The 21,997-nt window shown below is 39.8% G+C and overlaps 1 protein-coding gene across 7 annotated transcripts in view; it reads left to right on the top strand.

Moving 5' to 3' along the window:
• The window catches only part of CDH11 (cadherin 11), a 165,308-nt gene that overhangs the window by 50,334 nt on the left and 92,977 nt on the right, over positions 1-21,997 (top strand). For 5 of the 7 annotated variants that reach the window (XM_061593711.1, XM_061593712.1, XM_061593715.1 and 2 more), the window contains one exon: positions 19,416-19,535. The gene's annotated coding sequence lies outside the window, so the exon portion shown is untranslated. The remainder of the gene's footprint in view (positions 1-19,415; positions 19,536-21,997) is intronic. The other 2 variants (XM_061593714.1, XM_061593717.1) reach the window with 1 other exon arrangement.

The following is a 21,997-nucleotide window of genomic DNA, read 5'->3' as shown; positions in this document are numbered from 1 at the left end:
TCAAATTCTGCTTTATTCAACATTTATATTAGTTGAGTTTTAAAATATTCCATGAAAAGGAAGAAAGAAAAGAAACAGATATTGATTGCTTGACTGCATATAAGAACACTGATCTTGGCCTCTCCTAAATAGCCAATTGGGACTATAGGTTAATTAAATATTTCAGGTTATGGCTAGAGCAATACAATCCATGTTTTATTTTGATGTTTGCATTGCAGATTAAGGCTAAAAGTGGTGGGTCCTGGATCTAAAAAGGTTGAAGACTACTACCCTAGGTGACTTGGAGTTATTGCATTGCTTGTTTATAAAAACAAACAAACAAAAAACATAAACAGGCACCCTCACATTATTTGAGATATGGTGGGTTTGCAAGAGAGACTGGGCCTTTCTGGTGGTTTTAACAAAAGTGTGGAATTCCTACCTCTACCCTATTTGGAATCTGCTAGATTGTTTCTCTTTTTGCATTTCAGAAGATCTTGGATGGCTTCCGTGTTCTGAGTACGTTTATTATCTATTTTTTGGTAAAATACAATGAGGTGCCAGTACTCATATCTTGATAAAAAGTGCCATGGGCGCCATCACAAAATGCATGGGCAGCAAAAACAGATGTGCTGGTACTCTGTACCCATGAGTACTGTCACACTAAAAGCCCTAGTATTTCATTTACCAATCACTTCCCATGAGGCATCCCAGAGGGGTTTACAGTATAATAACATATATAAAAGAACTGCATATATAAAAAACAATTAAGAAAACAAAAATAAAAACAGTGTAAAGCAACAACAACCCACACATAAAATCAATTCATACCCAACAACAGATACCAGCTGGGAGGAAAGTTTTAGAAGGAATGTTGAAAGGGGAACATCTTTAACAGGCACTGGAGAAACAATATAGAAGGTGCTTGTCCGATATGCAATGGGGAGGGGGATTTCCAAAGGGTAGGTGTCACCACACTAAAGGCTTGATTTTGATATCATGCAGAACAGGATGGTATCTGCAGAATGTCTTCTCTTGCAAAACACAGGGATCAGTTGAACATATAGGGGATGAGGCGATATTTAAGGTATCCTGGTCTCAAGCGATATAGGGCTTTGTACACCTTGAACCTAGCCTGGTAGCTAATTGGCTGCTTATGATTGATGTGGCAGTGCTTTCTCTTGCACACTTGGTAGTGTTTTTGATGGTGATTTCATTTATTTTGATGTTCTGTGCTTTTGATTTGTTTAGCCACTTTTAATATTGTACTGGAAACTGGGATAATATTGGTTAAATCAATCATTGGGCTGCCTCCAACTTCTACTCAGAGTCAACCCATTAATATCAATGGACTTAAGTTAGTCATGCCCATTCATTTCAGTGGGTTGACTCTGAATAGAACTTAGCTGGATATAACCGAATGAAATAATAAAAAAAAGAGGATAAACTTCCCAATAAACTGGATTCAGTACTGAAACAACAATCATTGTTGTATGTATGTATGTATTTATACACACACACACACACACATACCACCCTTCATCCTAGAAGGTAATTTAGGGTAACTACCTATTGAGAGGCTAATCCTATGTTCACCTGGTCACTGGATGAGGCATTACTCCAGGCCCCACTGTGTCAAAATGAACAGTATTGCTTCCTGATAGTGACCAAGTGGGCCAACATTCCCAGTAGCATCCTGGACAAGCTGTGCAGGCAATTTACCTTGCACATTCCCAGCAAGGGACAATACAACGCCATCCTAACTGTGGTGTTTTTTTCAGATTGGGCTTGCTGAATGGTTTTACTTGGATTTCTAAATGCAGATCATGCCAGGAGTATATCTGTGAGATAAGAGACTTTGCGAAAGCTGTTTCTAGTCATTACTCATTGTTGTTGTTGTTGTTATTATTTGTTGTTGTTGTTATATACCACCTTTCCTCCAAGGAGCTCAAAGGGGTGCACATGGTTTTCCCTTCTCCATTTTATCCTCACAACATCCCTGTGAGGTAGGTTAGGCTGAGAGGCAGTGACTGGCCCAAGGTCACACAGTGAGCTTCATGGCTGAGTGGGGATTTGAACCCTGGTCTCCCAGGTCACAGTCCAGCTCTCTAACCACTATACCACACTGCCTCAAGGTGAAGATGAGCAGAAGGTTTTACATGAATGGAAAGAGCCTAAGTGCCAGTGAAGAAGGAGGACTGGCAGGAATTTAACCACTGGAGATCCCCTGGAACAGTGGCAGAAACCTCCACCAGCATAGATGTCTTATTGGCAGTGTTCTGCCTGTGGTGGCAGTATACAACAGGCATGAATCCTCCAGATCCAAAGTCCCTTCATTAGCTTCATGGGCATTTCTTGGACACTGAAAGGTTATTCTCCTTCTTGCATAACACTAGAATTCGTGGACATCAAATGAAACTGAATTTTGAAAGATTCAGGGCAGACAAAAGAAGGTACTTCTTCACAGAGCACATAGTTAAACTATGGGATTCACTCCCACAAAATGTGAAAGCCACCAACTTGGATGGCTTTAAAAGAAGATTAGACAAATTCATGGAGGCTAAGACTATCAGTGGCTATAAGCCATGATTGGCTATGTTCTCCCTCCATGGTTGGAGGCAGTAAGGTTGGAGCCTATAAGGATCAAAACCATCATTTTGTATTAAGCCCAGAAGCATATTAGTAGCCAGTGCAGTTGGGCCAGAACTGGTGTTATATGTTCACACCTTCTTGTCCCAGTTAACAATCTAGCTGCCATGTTCTGCAAAAGCTGTAGTTTCTGAACCATCTACAAAGGCAGACCCACATACAATGTGTTGCAGTAGTCTAATCTGGTGCATAGGCAACCAAAGCTGGTATTTCTTTAGTATAAGTATTTTTATCCTGCCCTTCAATCATATTTCCAGGACAACTGACAAAACAAATGAAACAAAGAAAATGTAAATAAAGCAAAAAAAGAGGGCTAAAAGCCACTAAATGTTCAGCAGGATTTAGGTCACTTCGACTTGGTCACTATTTTGTGAGTGGGGTTCAGTGGCATCTCGACAACTTTAGGTTGAGCAATGAAAGTGGATTTAGAACTCTTGAGCAACAGTGCCCCTTTCAGATGAAAAGCAAAACAAAAACAGACTGTATATGGTAAGGAAAGTGACAGGGAAATGCACAATGGAAAGAAGGGATGGGGAGAAATTTGGTTCAGTACACATTTAAAGCCACATCTATCAAATGCGCAATTTCTGAAACCATATGAGAACAGAAGCACAGCCATCCTTCAAAAGTCATACTTATCCAAATTTGTGATTCCGTTCTGCAATCAAAAAATGTTTGCAAAGATGCATAAATGAGGAGCAAATGTGCATAAAAAATATATTAGCAAAAATAACATACACAAATGCATTATATTAGGAGAAACTGCTTGCAATTTGGCTTCATTAGTCAAAACAGCACACACACACAAAATGTTTATTAGGAGAAATTTGCACTAAAATGCTGAAAGATTTTCACGAGGATTTTTTTAAGATAAAAAAATCACAAATTGCTGCAGAAATGTGGAGAACTGTACTTAAGACTAGGAAAAAATTAGAAAGTAAGGGAACCAAAATTGACAGATCCTGCCAATCCTGGAAAGTAAGATAACAGTTGCTTGACCTGATGTCCTATAACAACCCTGCAAACAAATCAAAGTGAATGCTCCATAAACAATGTGCAGTGTAAAACCTCCCCTTCCCCACAGACTTTGTGCAAGAAAATCAGGATGAATGCTCAATAAACCGGTCCTCTGGAAGCGATCTAAAATTGTATCTTGAAAGCTTAGTAGAGGGCGGAGGTGGAAGAAAGTTCTTTGCCTAGTGCTGAAAGTACATTAAAGTGGGTGTTAGGCAAAGCTCCACGGAGAGAGTGTTCCATAACTGGGTTGCTACCATTGAGAAAGCCTTCTCTCTGACAACCACCTCTCTAATCTCAGACTGCAAAGGCACAAGCAATTTAAATATTGTATCATTTTGCTTCCTAAATTAAAAAAAGTAAAAAATATATATTCTGGTACCAGTGATAAAGGGAATGAATGTTGAATCACAACTATTAACTTTGATCATGGTCAATATGTCGACATTTCCTCATAATCTCTCTCCCCTTGCTGCTCTACCTTGCTTTGTCCCTAAGTCATCATTAGAGATAGGCTGTGTAGGCATGTGATTTAGAAATCATGACTTATTAAACTGCCAATTGTTTGTTCTACAAAGGATCACTGGAGACACCAGCTTGACTGAACTTCTCTGGAACTTAAATTAAAATCAATGAGAAGTGTGTGACTAACAACCCCTGTGGAATTCTTGGAGAATTTAAGGGTTGTTTTTAATTTGCTAGCAACCGGACTGCTTTATCCACTTTAGAGTGGAGACTTACCATCTGCTGACTTCAGTTCTTTACTGCTGTTTCCCCACTGAAGCCTCAGCAAGTTATTTTATTCAGTGTGCATTATTTTCGCTGCTCCTGCAGCATCGTATCAGTTAATAATATGCCTTGTTTTCCATATCTATCAACGTTAGATGTAGGCAGGGTACTCTGCTGGACTATATTATTAGTTCTCAACTGTTGCTTTGAAATAATTGGCAATGACTACATTGCTGCATGAGTCAAATTTATGACACACTGATGTCAGTAGGGGAGTTAAGCATGTGCTTAAATCTAGCAGTGGTGCATGGGTGGCTGGAGCTCCCTGCAGTGACACTGCATTCTCCAGGACAGGAATTATCCAGGGCAAAGCAGTGGCAAGGTTGGGAGAACATTTGGATGATAGTGGTAGCTCCACAGGTTGGGATGATAGTGGTAGCTCCACAGATATATCTGTGGGGCAACTACTGCCATCAACCGAGGCTCCCCTGACCTCTTGCCACTTTATCCTGATCCATTCCATCAAATCCCTGTACTGTTAAGTGCTGGGAGGATGCCTCTGGTGCTCCAACCCCTTTTGCATTTAAATTAGTAGTAAGGATGGGATCCATTGGCCAATGCCGGTTCGAAAGCACTCTGTCAACCTAACGAGCAGGCACCAATTTGAGTTCATTCTATATCCACCAGCCGCTGCTTTTACCGATCTGTGGTTGTTTTTCACTCAGGAAAAAAAACAATATTAATATCAATATTTTAAAAGAAATATCTATATTTTGAAGGAAATATGCATATTTGAAAATATCAATATTTTGAAGGAAGCATCAATATTCTAAAAGGAAATGTCATTAAATTATCATTCTTACAATTGATGTTTGTTGGTTGAGGTTGATATTTTTTTTAAAAGTCCCTTTTCAAAAATAGCCGCAGAAATTCACTACATTAAAATCCGATCCTCAGCAATTGAGAATAAGTGAATCGATGGAAAATTCAGTACCAAACCCAACTTGGGTGGAATTCTAGTACATCCCTAATTAGTAGGATTAAAAAGTCTTGGCACATGTTTAAATGCCTATCAACTATGACTCACAAAGAAAGAGAAAAAAATCCCAAAATTCTGAGAGAAAATTTATTTCTTAGGAAAGCCAGTGTGTTCCGACTTCTAGTATATTGGACCTTTGTCAGGGACTATCAAGAAGACAATATACTATATGAATACATAAAAAAGGACAATTATGAATCACAATAATGTTTTTACATTACAATTGCACTTCTTTATAGCCCCTGATGAAGGCCCAATATACTAGAGGCCAACAAGTGTTGGGCTTTCCTAAGAAATAAGTTTTCTCTCAGCATTCTGGGATTTTTTTCTCTTTCATTGTTATTCTTTGGATGCTGACCATTTTTTGTGTCACTGTGTCGGGACCTGATCCTGCAGCTTCCCTTCCGCTAAGCTTGTAAGGCTTTAGGCAGTGCAGCAGCTGCTATTTATGCACCATTTTATTCTATGAAGTGGCTCTAATAACAGGAAGAGAGAATTTAGGGTTGTGCTATTTAGAGTGAATCATTCTGATCAACCAACAGTACCCAACACATTGTTCAGGAAAGCTAGCTAAATTTCAGTAAACAAGCTTTTATTTATAGCCTACCAAGCAGTGATTGTTGCTGCTGTTCCGCACTGCAAGCATGGACACAAAATTGTGTTTCCTTCACAGTCATGGTGGGCAGCAGACTTTGATTTAGGGAAATTATGATGGCCAAAATTGGCTGGATCTCTCTAGCCTTGCCATTTAAGTGCTCTTCAGCCTCAACTCTGGCTCACTGACCAGCTTCTACTTGACTGATTGCCACGGCTGGAACATCTTTATAGACTTGGCCACAGATGTTCATCTCCTAAAGTTGTTGGGGCTATAGGTTTAGACCTCTAGGCCATCCTTGTCTGGCTGGCTATCAGACCCTGCTTGCATGTTCCTCACCACTGCCACCAATAACAACAAAGCCTAATCATGCAGTTAGATTATCTCTTTTCCTCATTTTTCCAATCTTAAATTCATTTCTCCTCGTTTCTGCAGCAATCTGTGATTTAAAAAAAATCCTCATGAAAATTATTCAACATTTTAGTATAAATTTCTCCGAAAAACACATTTTCGTATGTAGCTTTGACTAATGTACACAATTTTACAAGCAATTTCTTGGAATATAATGCAATTTTTCATGTTATTTTCACTAATATATTCATTTTATGTACACTTTCTCCTAATACATGCATTTTTGTAAACATTGGCTGGTTGGAGAACTGCATCACAAAATATGGATAAGTATGGATTTTCAAGGATGGCTGTGTTTCCATTCCCATATTGTTTTGGAAAGTGTGAATTTGATAATAAATTGGGTTTAAATGTTAACTGAATCAAATTGTATTTGTTTTTAGTTATTGTAAACCTCCCAGAGAGAATTGGCTATGGGGCGGTATACAAGTTTAATAAATAATAATAATTAATAATAAATAATAATAATAAATTTCTCCCCCATCCCTAGCTGAGGCCCATGCCTTGATAGGGGGCCCACTGATGTCATCCCTTAGTCCTGCTATTCATCCTTTTCCAATTTGTCTCCTCCTGGTTGACTCACTTTTCTGGCCCAAGTGAGCAGCAATGGTTGCAAGGGTGAGGAGCAGCAGCTACTGCTGTGCCCTGCTTGCCTGACAGTACTTTCCACAGTGTTGTAATGAAGGAACGAGCAGCAGTGGCAGTAGAGAGGGTGAGGTCTATTAGGAGAGGAGTCACAATGCAGGCATCTCCAGCTCCAAAGCTTTGATTTTCACTTCTTGGATTACCTCTTGGATTACCAAGGCTGTTGGACTATCCCCCACCAGCATGCCCTTAACAAAAGAATCATGTCTTAACAATTTAATGCAAGGCAGGACTGAGGATCCCAATGCAAGACAGGAGTAGAGATCTTGTGGACTTCCAGATGTTGCTGGACTACAACTCTCATCTTCATCCCTGACCATTGGCCATGCTGGCTGGGGCTGGTGGGAGTTTGAGTACAACAATGTCTGGAGTGCCACAGGTTCCAATGGCAGCTGGTGGCTCCCTGTCAGTGACGCAGTTGAATCCTCACCGGGTTTTAGACCAAACTCTTAATGAGCTGTCCATCGTGCTGAATCAATTTTGGGAATAGATTTCAGCCCCTCGGACAGTCCCTTGAAAGTTCAGACTAAAGACCGGAGCGGATTCCACTGCCCCACTGATATGGGGCAACCAGTCACCACTGACAGGTTTCGCAGCCCTAACCTAAGGCATGCCCTCACTGTGAACAAGTCTTTAGAGATTTGGACAGATGAGTTGGGAGGGATATGGGCTTCTAATTTCTCTGCATTGGTAGAGATCCTTTTGAAACTCTTTTTTTACTCTTCATCCTGGCAAACATGCGTAATCTTTTTGGTTTCCTTATTATTCACAGCTTTTGTTTGTTTTCCTAGATACACTGCTGTAATATGGATTAATTACAAATGTATCAACAGAAATGATCATCTTAGAATCAATTTTGGCTTGAGCATATTGTTATCCCAAACCAATTTGGAAATGCTTCTCCTTTTCCCCCTTTTTTATTATTTCTATCTGGATTAACTAGTATAAACCTTCTTTTCTCTTACATCCCCGAGAGGCACACTTTACAGGCAGCCTCAATTCAAAATTCTACAGCATGCTTCAAATCCTATCAAAAACACCCTGAATCCTTAGATTAGCTCTTGATGAGGTATCTACCGTAACTGATTGCCGAGAACAGTTGCTTGCATACCACATCCCTCTGCCTCTTCAGCCAGCCAGGATTTTGCTCCCAAGAATATTTTTTTGCTGTCAGATGGCATCAACATTCAAGATGAGAGAAGCATGAGGGCAAATGTCTACAAGGGATGTATGGCAGTCTCCATTGAACAAATGCCTCCTATTAAACACTGTGCTGTTAATCAAACAAACAAGTGCTACCTAACACTTTTGCGTAAAGGAGTAGCGGGAAGGAAGGGAAATAGATACCTTGTATTGACCACGTATATTACAATTAGGGATGGGAGAGAATTTCAATTCAGTTCGCATTTAAAGGCAAACCTGCTTAATTTGTATTTTCCAAAAGAACACACAAACTGAAATGCATCCAGCCTTCAAAATGCCCACTTCTCTGAATTTTGAAATGCAATTCTGCAGCCAAGTAATGTGTACACAAATGCATAGAGTAGGGCAAGGTGTGCATAGATGTGCACATGAAAATACCATACAAAAATACATTCTATTAAGTAAAATTGCTTTACAAAATGATGTGGATGAGGAGAAACTAATATTAAAATGCTGAGGAACTTTCATGAGGTCTGGGGGGTTTTTTATTGAAAAAATCACGACCTGATGTGCAAATATGGAGAACTGAAAATAAGATTGGGAAAATGAGAGAACCCGAAATTCATAGATTCACCTATCCCTAATAGCTAATAATAATAATAATAATAATAAAAGTCACTTTCCTTGCAAAGCAACCCAAAGCAACTTACAACAGTAAGATTAAAACCAATTACAACAAACTCATTAAAACAACCAACACAGAAAGACAGATACATCCTCTGCTGGTTGTTTGAACAACGACTTACGACTGTGTGGAATACAGTGCTATACCAATGAATTGGGGCCACTGAATGGGCCACAGATTTCACATAATCGGCTGACACAGTTTGGGAATTCACTCTGCAGTGAGCCTCTGGGCTTGCCAAGGAGCTCCCTTCTCTCCTGGCTGCAAAGGGAGGTGCTGGAGGCTAGGGACAGCCACAAATGTATTTGCTTGCTGGTGATGTCACTGAAGCTGGTGATGCTTGCTTGCAGACCATAATGTAATGCCACATTTGTGGCTTGCTGGGGAGAGGGAGAGGTGGCGAGGACAGCCATTGCCATTTAAATGGCCGAAAGTTGCCCAGGGCTAGGAGAGGGAAGGAGAGGAGAGGACCAAAAGAGGGAGAGAGGAAACAAAGGAGTCTTCCAAGAAGGAGGAATGTTGGAGGAACAGGAAGAAAGACAAGAAATGGCCTCTTGCCTATTGTCCAGAGTCAGCCAACACGGGAGCGTTCCATTGAGGATCACCGCCCCTTCCCTTTAAGAGTCATCAGATGGCTTGACGATTGCGTGTCTGAGGGCTGATCCATATGGTAGCCATAACTTGGTGGGCCCAGCTTGGTTCATCCATGTCAACATTACTTGGTTTCTCAGTATTTAAAAAAAAATATTTTAACATAAAGAAAGTACGAAAAGGAAAAGTGTTCAGATGTAATCCAAACAGTGCAATAAAACAAACAAAACCAGGGCCGTTCACATAGAAAGAAAGAGTAGAATCCAATAGGGCACATCTGTTTAAAAGATGAAAGAAGTATACATAGTCAAAGTTTAAGAATGGAATCCTATTTCACACAGACAAAAGAGAGCATTACAAGTAGTTCCAAATAAAATCATATTGCTCTGGGACATGGATTTTGTGGGATTCATTCGACATATTAGGGATGAATGACCACCAGGTAGAGGCAAAATCCTCTGGAGTAGCTTTGCCTCTCTGTAGTTTTAAGTGGTGCATTAATGTTCCCAATACTACTAGAAACAAATAAACCAAACATTTAAACTCAATTTTTGTGCTTCCTTCCAATTTTGAGATATAACAAGTCTCGCAGCAACTAACATAAAAACGATTAAGTCTTTTGGATGAAGGCCATCAGCCTGTTCAGGGAAAACAGAAAACAGAGACTGGGGTCATGTGGAATGGCAGTATGTCTCAGCATTTCATGGCTATATATTTTGGGGAATGGTCCACAGCTAAATGGTAAAGTCCAGCTAAAAACATCAGGCAGCAAGTTCAACATAAGACAAATGTGGTTCATTTCAGGGGATGAAGCTGGCAGTGATAGACTAGAAAAGAGTTCGTTGGGTCCTATTGGATTGAAAAGTGGTTGAAAAATACTTCACAAGGTCACCTCAAATTGCAACTTTTTGTGTGCTACTTTCATTCTCTCCTCCCGCCCACCCAGCCCTGAAATGTCTGGATTTATGCCCAACATTCAAGGTGGCTCAACAGCTTTCCTTCCATTAACTTAAATGCTAGGTCTTGTTGAAGTGACCTTTGTGCTCCTGCAGCTGAAAGATTACCATAGGTCTTGACATTGCAAGCCTCATATGCACGACCCAGAAGAAATGTAAACAAATGTTTAGTAGGCCTTGTGGCTTAAGAATGGTCCCCCTCCCTCTTCCCCTTGAAGATGAGGGGGGGGAACAGAGGGAACAAAACTTTCCCACACAAAGAGGTACCCCTCAAAAGTGGTGATGAGTAAGTTTTCTATGTCACGTCACCAAGGCTGTTGTGCTAAATTGATATCTGGACCTCTAAAAGCCAGTCTACACCCGGATGGCTTTGTGTCCTATTTTATAGGACAGTCCTCTGTTTCAAAGAGGTCTCTGTTTGAAGGGCTGACTTCAAGTTTAAAGATAACGAACCATAGGAGAGGACATGAAGTTACCCATGAACCATCAGCACCCGAGTGGTAGATTTAGCAGGCATACAGTGGTGTGGTTAGACAATTTAATCTCTGGATTTAATGGTTTTATGATGGGCAGAAGGCTCATTAGATGAGTATTACTTCACTAGGGAAGTGGGAGAAATTCAATTCAGTTTAGATATAAAGGTGACCCAACCTAATATGCAAATCCTGAAACAATGCACAGACATTAACACAGTCATCCTTCAAAATTCACACTACTCCGGATTTTGCAATGCAGTTCTCCAGCCAAGCAATGTGGTCACAAATGCATTCATGAAGGTAGCGTGAATAAAAATGCATATATTGGTAAGAATAACATACAAAGGTGCATTACAGCAGAGGAAACTGCTCTGCAAAAATGTGTAAAAATGCAACATTTAATGCAAAATTGCATTAAATGCATGTACTAGGAGAAATCTGCCCTAAAATGCTGATGAATTTTATGAGGACTTTTTTTTTTTTAAGACAAATGTATGTGGAGATGTGGAAGAACTGAAGTTAAGACTGGGGAAATGAGAAAGAGAGAAAATGGAATTGACAGATTCACTGATCCCTATACTTCACCAAATTCAAAATGTAGTAAGCTGGCATGGATGTATTTGGGGGCCTCCTGTTCATTCTGCTGAGTGGGCTACTGGGTTTATGCCCCCAAGTCCTGCTCTCACAGCACCACTGTACACAGTTCATCTGGTCACCTTCTTCCCAGCTATGATGAGATATATATACGTTTTTAAATTACATCATTTATTTCTAAATCTGCACCTATACATATAAAACAGAGCATGCAATCCTCTTTTATCCTCTTTTTGTTGGTGATGTTTCAGTGGCCATCCTGATCTATACATTGCATAAACTGAGGTGGTAGACTGTGAAACAAACCAGAGGCAGTGGGTTGCATCCAATGTTAGTTCTACGCAGAGTAGACCCACTGAAAATAATGGGCGTAACTAATTTAGTTCCATTAATCTCAGTAGGTCTATTCTGAGAATATTTCAGTTGGATACAATCTTCTGTCCCAGGTGATCCATGATCGATCCCCCAAGGTGTTTGTGATGATAACAGCTGTGTGTGCGCGCAAGAGTGAGGGGATTAGTCGTTTCATTATTTCTGTCTTGCTTTTCTACACAAACACATATAGAGGCTTACAAAGTGAAAAATTAAACACATCAAATAAAAACAAATAAAATACATCTAGGCAAACAAATTAAAAACACATCAGCCAAGACCACAAAATAATGCAAGATACAAAATCAGAAAATAGAAACAGTTAAGGCACTGCAGCGATACACTCTCGACCAGCAGCCACCATCTACAACAAAGTATACTTCAAAAGGTGGCTGGGGCAAGGCCTTCAGAAATCATCTGAAGTCAAGGCAGGAAATCTATGGCCCTCCATATGTTGTTGGACTTCAACACCCTTCTGCCCCAGCCAGCACAGCCAATGGTCAGGGAGGATGGGAATCACAGTCCAGCAACATCTGGAGGGCCACAGGTTCCCCATCCCTGATCTAAATGATGATGATGATGATGATGATGTACAGCAAATCTTCAGTGGCAGAGAGTTCCAAAGTCTCAATGCAGCCATGTCCACCCTCCAATTCTTGCTTCTGGAGTGCCTGTCATTGACAGACAAACTAAAGCAAGAATATTGCCCTGAATATTTTATCATCATATGCTAGAAAATTATATTTTTTATTTATCATATTAGCATTAAGGTAAGGCTTCTCCCTAGAAACATTTCAAACCATGTCAACATTTTTTTAAAGTACATGATTGTCTATGGGACTTATTCTTTTCCATTTTGCTTGGTTTTTTTTGTTTTGTTCCACACTGAATTTTGAGATATTAGATTATCATCCATCAATATAATCTAAACTGGTTTGAACTTCTTCTGATAAGTTTTTATTAAACATTTCTCTCTTTCTAGAAATGTTCTTATGTCAAACTTTAAAAAGTGTTTTGAAATTTACCGAAATACCAGTGCCATTATTAGTCTGCCTATTTAACTCTATTTTTTATTTTTTTAAAAAATTATTTACTTTGTTTATCTACCGTTTTCTATTTTTATTTAATTCATTTAATTTCTTTTTAAACTTTGCAGACTCATATAGTTAAACATTTCAATAAAGGGGGAACTGATGAGGTGAGAGTTGTTAGGAGACCCCTATTCCCCTGTGTTACAATTCCCAGAGTTTCCTAGGAAGAGGGATTGACTGTTAAAACACTCTGGGAATTCTACCTCTGTGAGGGGAAAAGGGATCTCCTAACATCTCTTAGCACCCTTATCAAATTACAGTTCCCAGGATTCTTTGGGGAAAGCCGTGACTTTTTAAAGTAGCATAATACTATTTTAAATGAATATTGCAGATGGGATCTATATAATGAGAGGGGAAGGCTTAATTTGCAAACAGATTGTTCAGGTATCAAAACTGGGATGTTGACAACATTTTTTTAAACTTTTACTTTCCAGGGTTTTCCCTGGAATTACTCTGGATTAAATGCAGGCAGGCATTTTGATGCCAATGATGTCATGTGGATGTTCCCTCTACCCAAAAATGCATATATGAGGTTCATTAATATCACGAAAAGTACCCATCTGGAAGCATCCTACAACTGAGAGTGATATGCCACATTAATGCATATGCATCTGGCACTCACGGTAATGATAAATGCAGGCCTGAGAAAAAAGAAGGAAACTGCAAAGGCCTCATTATTTTATGGTCCTCGTTGTTGCTGTCATTATTATTATTACTACTACTATTAGAACATTCATGGTGGCAAATATACTACAAAGCTGTGAATATTTATTTAGTGCTCCCCATAATCGTTTTTTTTCCAAATAGGGACAATGAAAGACATTTGTAAATTAAGCAGATAAGCCCTTTGGCAGACAAGGATTGTTTTGTTCAACACAAGAATTCTATTGTCCATTGCTTTAGTTGTCAAGAGCCCAGGGAGCTGAGGATTTATGCGGATGTTACAATGGTCCTTTCAGTGTGCAGTCTAAGAAGCTGTGAGATTCGGTTCCTCTGCTTTTCAGCCTCTAATCTTTTTATCATGCAAGGACAATGCAGGATTCAGCTGGTTCTTGGGACCCATAACTATCCATTTAGCATCAGGCACTGTGAAGTAATTACTACAGGGACAATGGCCTTTTGGGGGGAGACACCCCCAATTTTTGGCATCTAAATGATCAACAGTTTCAAAATCCCTATGGCTGCCAACCCCTAAAGACATGCCTTACTTTACAAGAGAGAAAAAATTAATCTTGTCAGGAATTGGGCTAAAAGTATGACTGCATCCGTTCCATTTGGAGTGAAAATTTCTTGGTGATAAGTTATTGATGATACTTCCCCCCTCCCCTTTGATTGTTGCATTTGGACTTTGAAAACCAGAAACTGGAGTAAATTGGCTGGACTGTTAAAAAAAACAGATACCAAAGTGGCCAGTATGGATTGTTCCTCTGTTGCTTAAAAATCGTAATCAATGACAGTGGTTCTTTCTTCTAACAAAGATGCTAATCCATAACATGTTATTAAAGACAAGAGTAATTCTTCTTGACCCTATCTGCACTATATATTTAAAGCACTATCATAACACTTTAAACAGCCATAGTTTCCCCCAAAGAATCCTGGGAACTATAGTTTGTTAAGGGTGCTGAGAGTTAAGGAGACACTTATTCCCCTCACAGAGCTACAATTCTCAGAGTGGTTTAACAACCAATCCCTCTTCCCAGGCAAATTGTAGCTCTATAGGAGGAATGGGGAATCTTCTAACAATACTCAGCGCCCTTAACAAACTACAATTCCCAGGATTCTTTGGGGGAAGCCATGGCTGTTAAATTGGGATGCATGTTTTAAATGTATGGTATGGTAGGTTGCCCCCACAAGCAACCTAGCTAATGAGAGTTGGAGTCCAAGAAAATCTGGAGGACTACAGGTTCCTCAGCCCTGCCTTAGGGTATGTCTACAAATTACAATTTTCTAATAAAAATTGATTGACTGGTGTCCTGTGTAGGGAAATGCCTCTGCATTATAAACTATCACTATACTCTTTGTTGATGCTCCCAAACGATTATGTTCTAGTGGGCCTTTGACATGTAGAACAACTGAAATCTCTCTCTCTCACACACACACACAACCTCTATATTTAATTCTGAGGTAGCTCTGCTATGTTAGGTCTCGTAATTGCTATTAGCATTTTTATTAAATTTATTTGTTTTTCTTGTTTTATTGCTGTGTTTAAATGATGGCCTTTTTGTTGCCTCAGAAGTTCTATTATATTTAAAGAAGCTAAATACATCTACTCTGTGAGCTGCTTTAAAAAGTATCCCCTCCTCTGAGAGAATGTTCAGATTCTGTGAGTTTTCTATCAAGAATCTAAGATCACTCAAGAAACTTCCAGATGTTTTTTGAGGAAGGCATGGCAATTTTAAAATCAATATAAAGTTGTGTGTTGATAATCCCAAAGCGGCAAACTGTGTTTTGATATTATCTAGGAGGGGGGGGATTTGATTCAGTTCTCATTTAAGGCCAAATCTGTATCTAATTTGCACTTTCTGAAATAACATAACCAAACACAGCTACACTTTTCTGAACATCGTGATGCAGTTCTCCAACCAAACAATGCTTGAAAAAAATGCATACATCAGGAGAAAGTGTGCATAAAAATGAATATATCAGTGAAAATAACATAAAATGCATTATATTAAGAGAATGCTTGCAAAAATATGTATTTTCCTCAAAACTGCATACAAAAATGTGTTTATAAGGAGAAATTCACACTAAAATGCTGAAGAATTTTCATGAGGATTTTTTTTAAAAAAATGTGGAAAATGTGTAAATGTGGGGAAATGAATTTAAAACTGGAAAAATGAGAAATGGAGAGATCCAAAATTGACAGATGCTTCAACCCCTAATGTACAGTAACACAAACCATTAGTTACTTGGATCTTGACTAAATTTACAGCTCACACATACAGTGGGTAGGATTTAGTGACGTTGCCAACATTTGAAATCAATCACTTTAGAATACAAATCTCCCAAGCTTGCAATGCTGATTATGCTCCAAAGAGAGCTTTTTTGCCTTGATAGTCTTCCTCTTGCTCAAAATGTAAATTGGGATTCTGTGCTGATTTTGTGCCTGTGCAGTCTATATTCATCAGACAGACTTGGTGCTCAAAAGCAGCAGCTGTTAGCACCTGTTCAGAACTTGATTAGGAACATAGAAAGGTGCCTTATACCAGATCAGACTGTTTGTCCATCTACCCTGATCAGCAATGGCTGCCCAGGGTCACAGGCAGGGATAATCTATAACAGCTTCAACATGATCCTTTTTCATTGGGGACACCAAGGGTTGAACCTGGGGCCTTCTGGAAGCAAAGCATGTGGTCTGTCACTGAGCCAGAGTCTTCCTCATTAACCCCTTACTCTCAATAAAGCTGCAGTTGATTGCTGACATTGATGTCACCTTTTTTTTTGAAATAAGGATTTAATTTGCCTGTCTCTTTCCTCTGAGCAATCAGTTTGGCCAGAATTTTATTGTTATTTCATTTCTTGCCCCCATTCTTATTCCAATGAAATCAGGGTGGTGCATGTGGTCCTCTACACACCACTCCACCCACGCACCATAACCCTGCAAGAGAGGACAGTCTGGGAGATGTCTAGACCAACATCACATAATGAGCCTCACTGTTGACTTGGATTTGAACCTGAATCTCCCTAGCCCTCTAGGATGCAGTCTTATGCCCACTCTGGATCAAACCAAAGATCTACACTCCAGCATTCTGTTTCCGCAGTGGCAAAATTCACATTTGTTGTTCTGTCCTCTTCTGGCCCTGTCCACCGCTGACGTGGCCTCTGGAAAGTTTCCCGAAGGGAATGGTCCCCTGTCCCTTCTCTACTTCATTGGCTGGTATTGGCATGACATTTTATAATAACATGGTGTAAGTTATGAAACAGGGACACAGCGTATAGCTCCTGTTTGGTAGCAGCTGTCATGAGCCCTGTGGAGAACTCTTGACAGAGTTGGACAGAGAAGGAGAAAGATTGGGATCCAGAGGAGGGGCCCAGTGGAACTGAGGAAGACCAGCAATTTGCCCAGTGAGGCACAGGCTATGGTTGACGGACTGAGTCTGAGGAAGACTCTTCCATCACCCTGCCTTCAGACTCTGTCATGCCCCCAGAGCTGCCTCCTGCCACACCCCCCAGTGTCACAAGAGTCAAAGACGTGGATGGAGGTGGAGCCTGAGGAAGAACTGGCAGAGATATCGCCACTCCCATCACCAAGGACGTGTCACCATCTGCGCAGGCTCTTCAGCCCACTCCTCAGCCCATCTGTCGGAGTGCCAGTTTGCTAGCCCAGTCCCGAACTGAGAAATAGTTCCTGCGCAAGTATTATACCCATCCCGAGATTACTTAAAGGTTGTCAAATTATTGCAACAATGTCTTTGCTTGAGCAGCCATGCCTAGCCATGCCATGAAGAGAACTGTGTAATCTGTAACCTGATCTATGTACCTCTCTAGAGTTAAGCTTCATATTAAAAATAACAGAGAAAAGCACACCAGTGATCCTGAGTCTGATTCCACGGGGCTGTGCCAGGACAAGCAGCTCTATGTTTGTCATAACATTTAAGTCTTGTTCAGACATTCTATCTTCCACATGATTAACACTGCATGGAGAAACAGAATGGGGGGCTGTGTGTCAATTTTGGTTTCTCTCAAGTTTCTCATTTTTCCAAATGTCAGTTCTTCTCATTTCCACATCAGTTTGCAATTTTTTTTAAAGTTCCTCATGAAAATTCAGTAACATTTTAGTGCAGTTTTTTCTTAATAGGCACATGTTTAATGCATTTTTGCCTAATGTACATTTTTGCAAACACATTTCCCTTACTGTAATGGAAGTTTATTTGTTATTTTTAACTAATATATGCATTTTATTCACACTTTACCCTAATACATGCATTTTTGTACACATGACTTGACTGGAGTACTGCACTGCAAAATTCAGAGAAGTGGCAATTTTGAAGGATAGCTATATTTTGGTTTGCATATTATTTTAGGATAGTGTGGATTAAATGCAAAATTAACTTCAGTTTCTCCCTTGTCCCTAGTTTCAACTCAGGGAACAGCCTATGAATGTTTGGCAGGCTTCTCCAGTGCTGACATGCCCTCAACACATTGACATTATGGGACGGGGGCAGCACTAGCCCAGGACATAGTAGCAGGAGTATGACCAGAATATGCAGAATGTTCTACTTCCTTGCTTTGTTAATTGCATGGAGTATAGACAGAGGTGTCATGGTAAATTTGGAAGTTCTGGAGCTCATCATAAAAGCCTCTATAGCTAAGACCCCAAGGAGAGTCCAAAAATGCAGACAGCTGTTGTGTTGATTGATATGTGCACGTACAAACATATCAAAAACAGCAGCATATAGCACAATGCCCAATTTATTAGGAACAGCATGTGTGCAATCCTATCCATAGTTATCTGGGAATAAGCTCCATTTAACTTGATGGCGCTTACTTCTGACTGTGTAGGTCCACCTTGTAAAACACATCCAGCTTTTAAACAATGATCTTCAGCTGGCAGAAATGCAACCTTTGGCTTTTTATTCAAAATGCAAAACATTTTGCAGAGAAGTGTTACCATTTAAACTGCTAGCATGAAGCGGGAGCCCCATTAAAGAAAAGGAAAAGAAAAGTATCTAACCTAACAGCATCCAACCTCTGCTGGATTCTTTTCCTTCTTCTTTGACTTTCCCTATGCTCATCTGTCACAAATGAAACTGGAAGCCTTTTATCATCTCATGCTCCTTGATGGAGCCAGGAGGATAGGTCAGTTACCCTGACACTTGGGCACATGGCTTCATCATTCTTGCTCAGAAAGCAAAGAAAAAGGCTTGGAGTTGCACCTCTCTGCATGCCCCTTCCACAGCATCAGTATAGAACACCTGATTAGGACTTTAATCTTATCCAAAACTGGGCTTTGCACCCACATCTCCAAGGACTGAATTAAACATTCTAACCAATGCAATATATTTCTTCTCAAGCATCGAGATAAGCCCTCAGTCCACACAGAAGAACAAACCTGATCTTTTTCCTAATTTTGGCTTGCAGCGCTTAAAAAAGCCTGAGCCGGCAGAACCTCCTAATTGGCTGTTGTGATGACCTTCTAGCTGTTACTTTGCTACAGTGTCTCTTATACAAGGTAATGCTCTCAGTACCCGTTTTCTTTCACGAGATTCTCTTCATTTTGAAAGAAGAGAGAAAAAACATGTGGGATATTGACATGGCCTCCAGAGCTTTAATTACGGAAACATTTTGCCCCATAATATATCTGTATCAGTTACCCTTTTTTGCAGTTTACCCAGGGTCCCAAGAAGGGTGGAGAATACTTTAAAGGCTTGCTTCTCTTTATTTATTTTTAATTGCGCTTACATTGTCATTCTGGATTTCAACTAAATTCATCTCTTTTTCCCCAGAAAGAATTGGGATACTGGATATGCAGCATCACAGAACTTAAATCTTTCCTGGGACTGTTGACTTGCTGAAATGGGTGGAATATGCTACAACAATTGGCAATGGGTTTCCAGTGGGTAAAGGTAAGGTGCCTGATCACCTCAGCTTATACTTCAAGCAAAGATGGAATCCTCTTTTTCAAAAGATGATATGTGGTTTCCATTTATTTCTTATATGGAACTCCTTCACGTTTCTGATAAAATTCCAGTTAAGAGAGCACCCATGTGCTTCCCTCAGATGAGAATGATCACACATGTATTAATAAACATAACTTTTAAGGACATGAGCCAAGTGGATTGTATATAGTATATTATGTATCCAGCATAAACTACAACTCCCATTAGCCTCTGCAAACATAGCTAATGATCAAGAATGATGGGAGTTTTAGTTCAGCAATATATAGAGGGCCAAAGGTTCCCCACACCTTTTCTATATAGATTACTAAAATACCCGGGAATGACTTTTGAACGCTATTTGGCCTACTTGTTGGCTGACACAAACAAAATAATAATGGAAACAGTTGCTAGACTCCTTATTTTCTGCTGCAAATATGTGCAATGGGATTTTGTTGCTTTAATTGTTTCTTGATTTGTTTCTGTCCTTAGTTTATCTGAGTAGCACATATTTTAAGTTAGTGCATGTTAGAAATTGTACTGTTTTGATGAATACATGTTTTTACTGGGTCTGTGACCATGTAATTAAATTTGTTGTTGTAATTGCATAAGCAACAGAATGCCTGAATAGGGCTTAAGTGACGTTATCTTGGCATTATCTAGAAGGGTTGCCCAGAAGGGTATGGAGCCCTTGGGCTGAAAAAAGTTCTCCACTTCTGAGTTGCTTGGACCACTGATTTGAGCAAGCTTGGCAATCTTTGCATATGTTCCTACATCTTTGATGTGCTATTACTACATCCTGAGAGTTTATCCACAACCAGTTATGATCTCAAACAGCAGTGATAGTCTTTGTGTCCAACCCAAATATTTTCCAGTTTCCTGAATGTGAGGCCTCTGAGCTTCGTTTCGTCTGCATTTCCGCTCATTCTTTCATCAAATCTTTAATACTATTTAGAGCACCATTCATGTCAAACCCACAATATTTCTGCTGCTCACATGTGACCAGTCTAGGGTTGTATCCACTGCTGTTTCTACTCAGAGTAGACCCATTGAAGTTAATGGACATGGCTAACTTAGGTTCACTGATTTCAACAAGTCTACTCTGAGTAGGATCTAAGTGAATACAACTCAAGCTGTTTATTTTCTCCACTGTCTCAGCCTAAAAGATGGAAAGGACTGCTAGAATATGAAGCTATTAGGCTGCTTTCACAATGCACTTTATTCTGCTATTCTGACAATTTCTTACCTGGTAAATTGTGCATTATATTTGATCTTTCACACGATGCACAAGCTAGTTCTGGAATTCTAGTGGAATATAGTGCAAGTTTAGTGCTAATTTTTGTAATAAATAATACCAGAAATAATATGCTTGCAACCTTGGGAACCCAGGAAATCATGGGAGTTTTTTGCTAGCTGCAGCAGCTCATGTGACAGGCATCCTAGCATGCAGCGTGTTCCTGCCATTTAGGCGCACATTGGTGTGTGTGTGGTCTTAGACGTACAGTGTGCATGTGTGTAACAGGTGAGCAACAAAAACAAGACATTGTTCATTGAAGCCGTGTGAAAGATATTTGCATGAAATGCCGGTATACCAGCTGAAAATGCTACTGTTCCTTAATGCAACAGGTACTGCAGTGTGAAAGGAATTTGAGAAATCGGAACAGAAGAGGTGTCATGTTAATCTGAAAAACTGATGCAATAAGCCCCATATCTGAAAGCAGCCTTAGAATAAGAAGGAATTCCACATCTCTGTTGTACCCACTGTTTTGCAGCCATTCTCCAGTTGTGTTTTCTTCTTTTTTTTCTTTTTTACCATCTCAGACTCTGCAGATTCATGGTATTCTTTATTCTGGCGTTGAATAGGCACGCTCTTGAAACATAAGAATGTTCACATTTTGACATGGCCAACCTTTTTCTGCATTGGCTGTAATAGATATCATGCCAGTAACAGCCTTCTTAGCTGCATTTGATGTTAAGTTCCCACCTGAATTACAGTGCTCATAATACAGTGCACAGGCCTATGACATTACAGCTTAGTGCTTAGCTGACTCATTCATATTGTTTTACAGTCAGGGCAGCTACACTCTGCTTGACAGCTGCTTCATTTTTGCTCAAAATGTCCTTGAGTGTTGGTAATCTTATTTCTGGCAGCTAAATGGCTTGTGCGCTGTGACATCCTTTAAAAAAAAAAATTTAAAACCCTCAACACAGAAGAGTGTATGTGACATTCATTTGCCAGTTAAGGTAGACTGCAGCAATTAGTCTCAAGAGCCAATAAAATTGATTTTATACTTAGACAGTGATCCATTTAATTTCATGAGGGAATCCATAGGCTTTTGAGCCAGGTGTGGGGAATTGAAGGCTAAGAAGGAAAAATGTGGCATTTCAGGCCTCCCTGACTAGCCCTTGGGAGTTTCCCCAGGTCACACCCT

The sequence above is a fragment of the Rhineura floridana genome, chromosome 13 (genome assembly GCF_030035675.1).
Source record: "Rhineura floridana isolate rRhiFlo1 chromosome 13, rRhiFlo1.hap2, whole genome shotgun sequence".
Classification (NCBI taxonomy): Eukaryota; Metazoa; Chordata; class Lepidosauria; order Squamata; family Rhineuridae; genus Rhineura; species Rhineura floridana.
The sequence above is the reverse complement of the archived record's forward strand: the minus strand, read 5'-3'. Positions and strand labels throughout refer to the sequence as shown.